The sequence below is a fragment of the Ochlerotatus camptorhynchus genome, unplaced genomic scaffold (assembly GCF_037179485.1).
Source record: "Ochlerotatus camptorhynchus isolate MF236.1 unplaced genomic scaffold, CSIRO-AGI_Acam_v1.1 ptg000228l, whole genome shotgun sequence".
NCBI classification, from domain to species: Eukaryota; Metazoa; Arthropoda; class Insecta; order Diptera; family Culicidae; genus Ochlerotatus; species Ochlerotatus camptorhynchus.
In genome coordinates this window covers 2086524-2094707 of record NW_027040718.1, presented here as the reverse complement: position 1 = coordinate 2094707, position 8184 = coordinate 2086524, and positions in this window count along the sequence as shown.

The following is an 8184-nucleotide window of genomic DNA, read 5'->3' as shown; positions in this document are numbered from 1 at the left end:
ATCGTCCAAACCATTTGTGGAATAGTTTACGCATTCGGGTTATCGTTCGTTTATAGTATTTGTTTATTTGGGAATCAGATGAGTTGATGTGAGTGGAGCAGTATTGTTACAAAATGTTCCACAATGGCAGCGAACTTCTCAGAAACAGGAAATAACCATGGGCAGCGGTAAACCTTAACTTCATAGCAAACATTGAAACTCCTCTGGAAATGTCGATAAAGCAGACAACTGATTTGAATGATCCCTACTGGCAACCGACAATAGGTCTCTTTCCATACTTTCTGCAGCATGGGGTTTTCTTACAGCAATATACAACAGGGTGCAGCCAAAAGGATGTACGGAAACGGAAATAGTTTAGCACCGCAACAAAATCGCTTATAGGTATATGAAAGCTAGAAGCAAGGAAGTGGATAGGTAAAAAACGTTGCAGATTGGATTTTTCGAATTGAAGAGGACCATCAAAGACAACGAAACTGAATGGGAGAGAATGCAGCACAGGTGATTCAGTCCAGATTTAGGCTTTATTTCTCATCATCTCAAATAAAAGTTAACAAAGAGTATTGAAAAGAAGTTGACATTTGCTTTATTTCCTTCAAATATTGCAATTTTCACGAATTAGATGGTTTTGTGACAGCTTGTTACTTGAACACAGTATCATAGAAAAACAGCATATTTTTAGAAGAAAAAAAAATGTGAGGTTTGACGCATATGCCGAATCTGAAAAAGAAAGTTGAACTATAACGGATTTAAGGACATATTATCTACCGTCCCAGGATGACTGGCTTTCACAGCCACTTCAAACATTCGGAGGGCTCAGATCTAGAAGACTACTGGGATATCGCGCAACAATTTTGCTCACTCAGCACATCCAAATTTCTTGCCTGAATTTGCAATAGCCTCTAAGATTTGGGTTCTTGAATGCTTGAAGTGGCAGTGAAAGTCAGCCATCCTGGGACGCTGGATCATATGTCATTAAAAATACGAATATTACCTTAGGATCAACGTTAACGATCTAATCGATGATCAACGCTCGCTCATCGCTTTTGGCCTGCCAGCTGACGATGTGTTCGCCTCGGGCCGTAGTTTATAGCGACCGCGGGAAACAGCAGCAACTACGATATGGTGACAACTGTTGGTTTTAAAAAACGTGTAGCAGGTGGAACACCATGCACGTCAATCAATGTCCGTGGCATCCACCCGGTGAACGCAGCCGATACTTTGGCTGTATTCATCAAATGCAGTATACCGCGGATTGTGGAAAACGTCGATATCATGGATTAAAACGTCCTGCTTCTCATGTCCTGGGAGGAACGCGTACACCTTTCCATTGTCCCAGTCATTCACCGTACGGCATTTCTTGCCGCTTTGCAGCCAATCATGTGCCTTGCGCTCGATACTAATACCATACTCTCTCGCATGCTGGACCGTACAATTTGGCGCCGAGTATCTCTCCACTACGGTCAGAATTCGACTTTAGAAAATTCCGAACGGAACCCGTTCCTTCATCAGATGGCATTCTTTGATTGCTCTATTCACGGCCTCCAGGGCATTGTTCGTAGCTGGACAACCGGGCTGGTACGCTTCAAACCAATTTCTGTAGAACTCGTCAAACATATACTTGTCAAAAAAGCTTAAAAAGTCGGCGGAATCTTGATACTTTGCCTGGATACAGGCAAGGTCAAAGTGATGCTTCGTTGGGGAGATCTGCATGCGACTGATATCGGTTTGCACCTGGGCCATCTTATACTTCGAAAACTCCTAGGAGTTCTTCTTCAGATGCTTGCACACATTTTGCATCACGTGGAAAAAGCAGTTAACAAGCTGGGTATTCGACCCAAAGCTAAGGCAGCTTTTTTCAATGCGATTTCACCGTCAGAGATGAATGTCGCCACTGCCAGCGGTATTCCGAAGGCCTTGCACCTGTTTGCGATTGTAGCGAAAACGTAACAATAGTCCACCTCTTCTTGCCTCGTCACAGTAGCAAAAGCCACTGGGTGGGCATGTCGCATGCTATCAATAACGCAGATGACCATCAGGGGGTACCCCTGAAGGGTAGTCTTGTACGTACAATCAGCGGCAATGGTATCAAATGAAGTGAGCAAAGTTAATAGTTTTTTACTACTGTACACTACACGAAAACGGCCGTTCTCATGATCTATGTCATGACCGATTACAAAAGGTGTCTCCAGATCAGCTGGTACGGCTGAGCACGATTTGGCCCACTCTGCAAGCTCACCTAAATGTTGCAAATTAATTGGAATAGAGTCATATGTTAAATTACAATTAATTACAATACTTTGATGAGACAATGAATTCCCATTCCCACGCTCCTCCCCTGGTCCTAGCTTTAAACATTTCCCTCTAACCTCAAGAAGTGGGTGGTGGTGCGGTGGTGGTTTAGGGGGTTAAACGAGTGTTTTTTTTTTTGCAAAGCAATGTAAATAGATACAGGACTTCATTGTCATCTAGCAGCACAGCAAAAGGCAAAAGTATGTTCCCGCAAATTATGAAGTATTCGATTTTCTTTCAGCAAACTGGAGTAACTTACAGCAAAAGAAAAAAAAACAAGTTCGAGAACAAACATCTTACCGGTATACCTCGATTATTTGCACACAACACTTCCATCGCTGATTTCTTGGCAACTGCATCTCAATTACACAAACAATGTTTCCAATAGATAGGAGGATGTCTCCTCTATGAGATGTTACAAATCAACACTAATAAAAAAACAATCGATTGATTACCCAAATCATCGATTTATTCCATCCAAAACACGTCGGTAAGCAAAATAACCATAACAATTCTATTAAAGAATCATAATCTAACCATTAAAAAATTTGCTCCTCAATACATGTGTACAGTATTCACCTGAATAAAAAGAGTTTACTTTCCTTTCCCGTGCTTACGGAGAGAGAAGAGAAAACACTTTTATGACCTATAAGGCATTCCATGAGACGTTTCGCAGTTGAACTGACAGATAAAAAGCTGTGAGTGTGTGAGTGATCAGGTGTTGCCGATGCAAGATATAAATATAAACAAAGCAATTTTCAATGGGAAAGATCCATCAATTCAAGTGTGAACTGTAAAAAATTATCATGGAATGGCTTATTGTAACTGTCAAATCTACACAAATGCTACAAGAAGTTTGAATCGTATGCTTACGGTTTCTATCAGTCAAATTATTGACTTCGACTCTCAACCAATGATGCAACACTGTAAACCAGACGAATAGGAACCATGCCACGTACTGTGAGTGTTCGTTCAGCGTATCTTGAGCCAGATTATAGAACTTCGATTTACAGCAAATATTTCAAACATGTTAGCAGCATTATCAATAAAAACACATATTTACCGATTACCAAAGGGTCAAAAGATATGAAACAAAGGTTCAAACGTAAATTAGTTGGAGCTATTAGCTTGCTCACGCAACCTTGCACCACCATGTTTGGGAAATTTTATTCTACCTGACGGTTATGTTAGTTTTTGTGAATTAACTAAGAGATTCTTCAAATTTACGTTTGAAACTTTGTTTAGAAAAGTAGATACGGTCCATTTGACAATCATTGTATATCATTGTAGTATAGACTTCTCTGACGTTTGTAATGGGTTTCTTGCACTAATACTTATAATTTACCGAAAGTTCTTCACTAATACTTGTGCATTTCACAAACGTCAGAGAAGTCTACACGTTTAATAGGTAATAGTTGTAAACCTGTACCGAGCCACGCAACGCGAAGAAGAGAATAGTTCTAGACCAACAATGGAAATAAGAGGAACAACCAAACGTAAACAATGGCTTTAAACACAAATTTCTCGAGAATCAAAATACACCCACGCAAACTAACAATACCATTCTATAAAGGCGGTTTGCTCTATCAGATGCTGGTATTAGATTGTGTGGATGTGGTTTGATTCTCGAGAAATTTGCGTTTAAAGTCATTGTTTACGTTTGGTTGTTCCGCCTATTTCAATTGTTGGTCTAGAGTTTGTCGAGAAAAGTAATAACGTAACCCAAATAAAATTGTTATGGATATTTTGCTCAACGACGTATTCTGGGTATCATCCAAACCATTAGTGAATAAGTTCAATGATTTGGGTTATCATTCGTTTATGGTATTGTTTTTTTTTATTAGGGAAGGATGCGATCCACCACCTACGCAAAATTACATATAACAAATACCAATAGTATAATTACAATTAATAATGTTCATTTTGAGAGAAAAATGCGGTATGCAGACTATGTCAGCGGCGGAGAACGACCTTAAAATTTTCATATCTTTACTAGACATGTAGTTAATGAATACAAATGCAAGAATATAACTGAATAATGTCGTGTAGTTATCATTGGCGTAGTTAGGAAAAACAATCCGGAGGGGCCTGGGGGAGGGTACAACAAATGTTTAAAAATAAGGTTGGATTAAACTTGTTAATATACTGCAAAAAGCAGCAAAAACTATTTAAAAAAAACTCCTAGGTAAGGGGACTGACCCCCTTGACACCCCCATTAGCTACGCCACTGAAATGATGACAAAAATAATGCAGTCCAGATGTGCTCATACTTATTCTCAATTCTAATAATGATGAGGAAACTCTTACCTAACGACAGAGTTGCAGTGCCGTATATCTCAGCGGAAGCCTTTTTCACCGCGTAGTTTAAACGGTTTGTTGATATATTGGCATTTCGCACCCTCAAAACCTTCTTGATTTGTTTCTTCGGCATCCCAGCACGAAGCATCTCGTTTATGGTAGTGTAGTCCTCCTGTCGTAACGGCATTTTGGCTTTTGAATTTTCGTCCATTTCGTTGTAAGGTTTTCCCATAGTAATTTCCATACAAACTTCAAATGGTTTTTGCCAAGTCAGTTTCTTACCAAATCAGTTTAAATTTTGGGAGGCTAATCAGGACCCAATTTGGAACCGTTTTAGCACTGTGGAGCGGAAACTTCAAATTTGCATCAGTCTAATGTTCACAGTAAAATATCGACTGCAGCTCAATGATTACATAACATACGGCATAAAATGTAATCAAAGGCTTCAAATTAGATCCGGGTTAGGGACATATACCCTACCATGTTGAAACCTTCCACTAAGTTGAAGATAGCGCAGTTCTAAGAAACTTTGCTCGATGAACTGATGAGAAATCTATTTAAAAATTAAATAGGGGAATTTATGTATTCTCGTATAGCATTTTCTCAGCGTCACGCACGCATATCAAACCTTTGTAGGCCCTTTTCTCGCCAACCGAAGGTCGCTCACGCAAACCATCACCATCAATAGGTGTTGTTGGTTTAGGTGGGGGACCTGCGGTTGGCGAGAAAAGGGCCTACAAAGGTTTGCTTACAAAAAGCTTGTATGCCCTTTTCACATGTTGCCTTTGATATGACGTGTTTGTTTGATTACTTTTATCTACTGCTTGCTTCTCTATCTATTCCAATCGACATAATTGTTCAAAACTGTTTGAAACTGTTCGGCAACCTTTCCATTTGAACTGCGTGTTTCACCCCAGTAGGCCTAGGTTCAATCCCAGTCGGCGCCGCCGGGATGTTCTGAGGCATAACATCTCTGATCACGCCTTCTTTCGGAAGGGAAGTAAATCCGTTGGCCCCTGGCGTCGGTAGCATTGGTTCTCAGCACGGAAAACAAATCAAAGTAACAAAAAATTTGCGTGTTAAACAACAGTTATTATATCGGTAACTCGAAATCAGCCGCACTTTGAAGTGCGTATCTTTCATTTAAAGAAAAATCTGGCATAACAGGATTGCTCAGTCGTAAACATGTAATCAGATTGAAGCAGAAATACTGAGGAATCGTTTGAATACATTCAGCGAAGTGTTTTGATGGGAAAAAAAGTGAAATAAACATTTAAATTTTGGTTGCCGAAAACAGCCAATGGGTGCCGAAGCCGACGTTTACCCTACTCCATGAAAGGATGAGAAATCTATGTTCCGCATTCACAGCTAAATGAGTAGGCATAGGCAGTACTTTCTTGTTTTCATTCGTGTGTGTGATCCGGAATTTCTGACGATTTCCAAATTTAGAATCCCAACCCACAATTCCGGAGTGATTTGAGATTTGGGCGTAATTGCATTTGTAAACAAACACGTCAATCGTCGATTTCTCGCGAATAAAATCTCAATTTCGAAAACTAACAACACTATGAGGTAGAGAAATGATTCCTCTATCATTTGGTATAGTTATTTTACGAGATTGAGTTTTTATTGACGAGAAATCGGCGATTGACGTGTTTGTTTACAAAAGCAATTACGCCAAAATCTCAAATCACTATGGAATTGCAGTTTAAGGGAAAACAAATCACTAAACGGAGTAAAATTTCGGTCCATTACCTTATCACACAGGGTTTCCACTTGGGTTTCGGTAAATTATTCGATCCACTGGTCCAAATATATGAGTGTTGCCTTGTCCGACATCCTTTTTTTACTGCTGCTCCTACTCCTAGGTCTGCTGCTGCTGCTGCTACTGCCGGTCGGAGCGGGTGCTGATTAGCCAAATTCTGCTGCCTTTACCAACCAATCCCACACGGATAACGGGCATTCACTTGCAAGCTCGTAGCGCGGGGACCGTTCCGGAACGGTTACAACCGGATTCACACACGGAAAAGTCGAATGAAACCACTACCTAATTAAAACTTCCGAACTGACTTCCAATCGCAAGCACACTTCTAACAAAATGGCCGCAACGTTGTTGAAAATCAATCACGGACGTTCTACACTAGACTGGTCGAATGTCGACACCATTTCACTCCCGTCTTGCGTAAGAGCACCCATGGTGGGTAGAACATGGTGATACTAATAGCGAATTCGTTTATTATTCAGTTCCAACCTGGATCGGGTATCAAGGTTGGATCTGCTTGTTTTCTGACAAACGTCAGTTTGGTCGTTTGTTTATAAAACTTACCTCAGATTGAGGTTCGCACTGAGAAAAAGTTCGGGTTCGCACTGGGTTGGAACGATAATAAACGAATTCGCTATAACTCTCTCTAGTAAAAGTATGGACGACTGTCACCACAAAACTGAAAAAAAGATGTTCCAATCGAGCAAAGCAGTGCATTTTGACGGTTCGATTGGAACAACTTTTGACAGTTGTCCATACTTTTACTAGAGGTCTTTAGGTGATACAACTTTGTCACTATATGGTCGAGGAGATCGCGGGGGGGAAAAGTGCGGTTTTAGAGCAAATTGTAAACAAACGCGGACGCTCCTCCATAAAAAAAAATCGAGCATGGCTGAATCGACGGAGATGAGTTCGAGGTGGTGGATGAATTTGTGTACCTCGTGTACCCACCTCCGTACTAAATGTAGCATGTACAAGACGCTCATAAGACCGGTAGTTCTCTACGGGCACGAGACGTGGACGATGCTCGAGGAGGACCTGGAAGCACTGGGTGTTTTCGAACGACGAGTGCTTAGGACCATCTTTGGTGGGGTATGTGAGAACGGTGTATGGAGGCGAAGGATGAACCACGAGCTGGCGCAACTCTATGGCGAACCCTGTATCCTGAAAATTGCGAAAGCTGGACGGGTACGATGGACGGGACACGTTTTAAGAATGCCGGACAACAAACCCGCAAAAATGGTGTTTGCCTCGAATCCGGCCGGTACAAGACGAAGAGGAGCACAGCGAGCAAGGTGGTTGGACCAAGTGGAGCTCTTGGAAGTGTGGGACGGTCAATAAATTGGAGACAAGCAGCCACGGACCGAGTGAATTGGCGTAACATTGTGATGCAGGTGCAATCCTGAAGGATGTCGGACCAGGATAAGTAAGTAAGTAAAAAACTTCTATGGCGTACCCCATTCTGGTCGAAATTCTACACTACACTGAACCAAAACATCCGCCGCCCGTTGAATGAAATCTCATTCACCGTCAAGCAAAACCAGTGATTCCTGAGATTGAATGACAAACACGTCGAATGATTTTGTGATCAACAATAAGTGATTGCTGTTTACTTTTCAAACCATATTTTTTTCTTTGTTATCCGATAATCAGTTACATATTAAACGCACATTAAACATATGTTTTCTATCTTGAACCAAAATGAACATATTTCATCATAACCCCTTTATGAAAATTCATGAAATTATGAAATCATTAGCGATTCAGTGAAAAAGTAACTCCATTTTAAAAGAGCAGAAGTTATGAAGCAAGCTCAGTGCGGAAGTGCACATTTC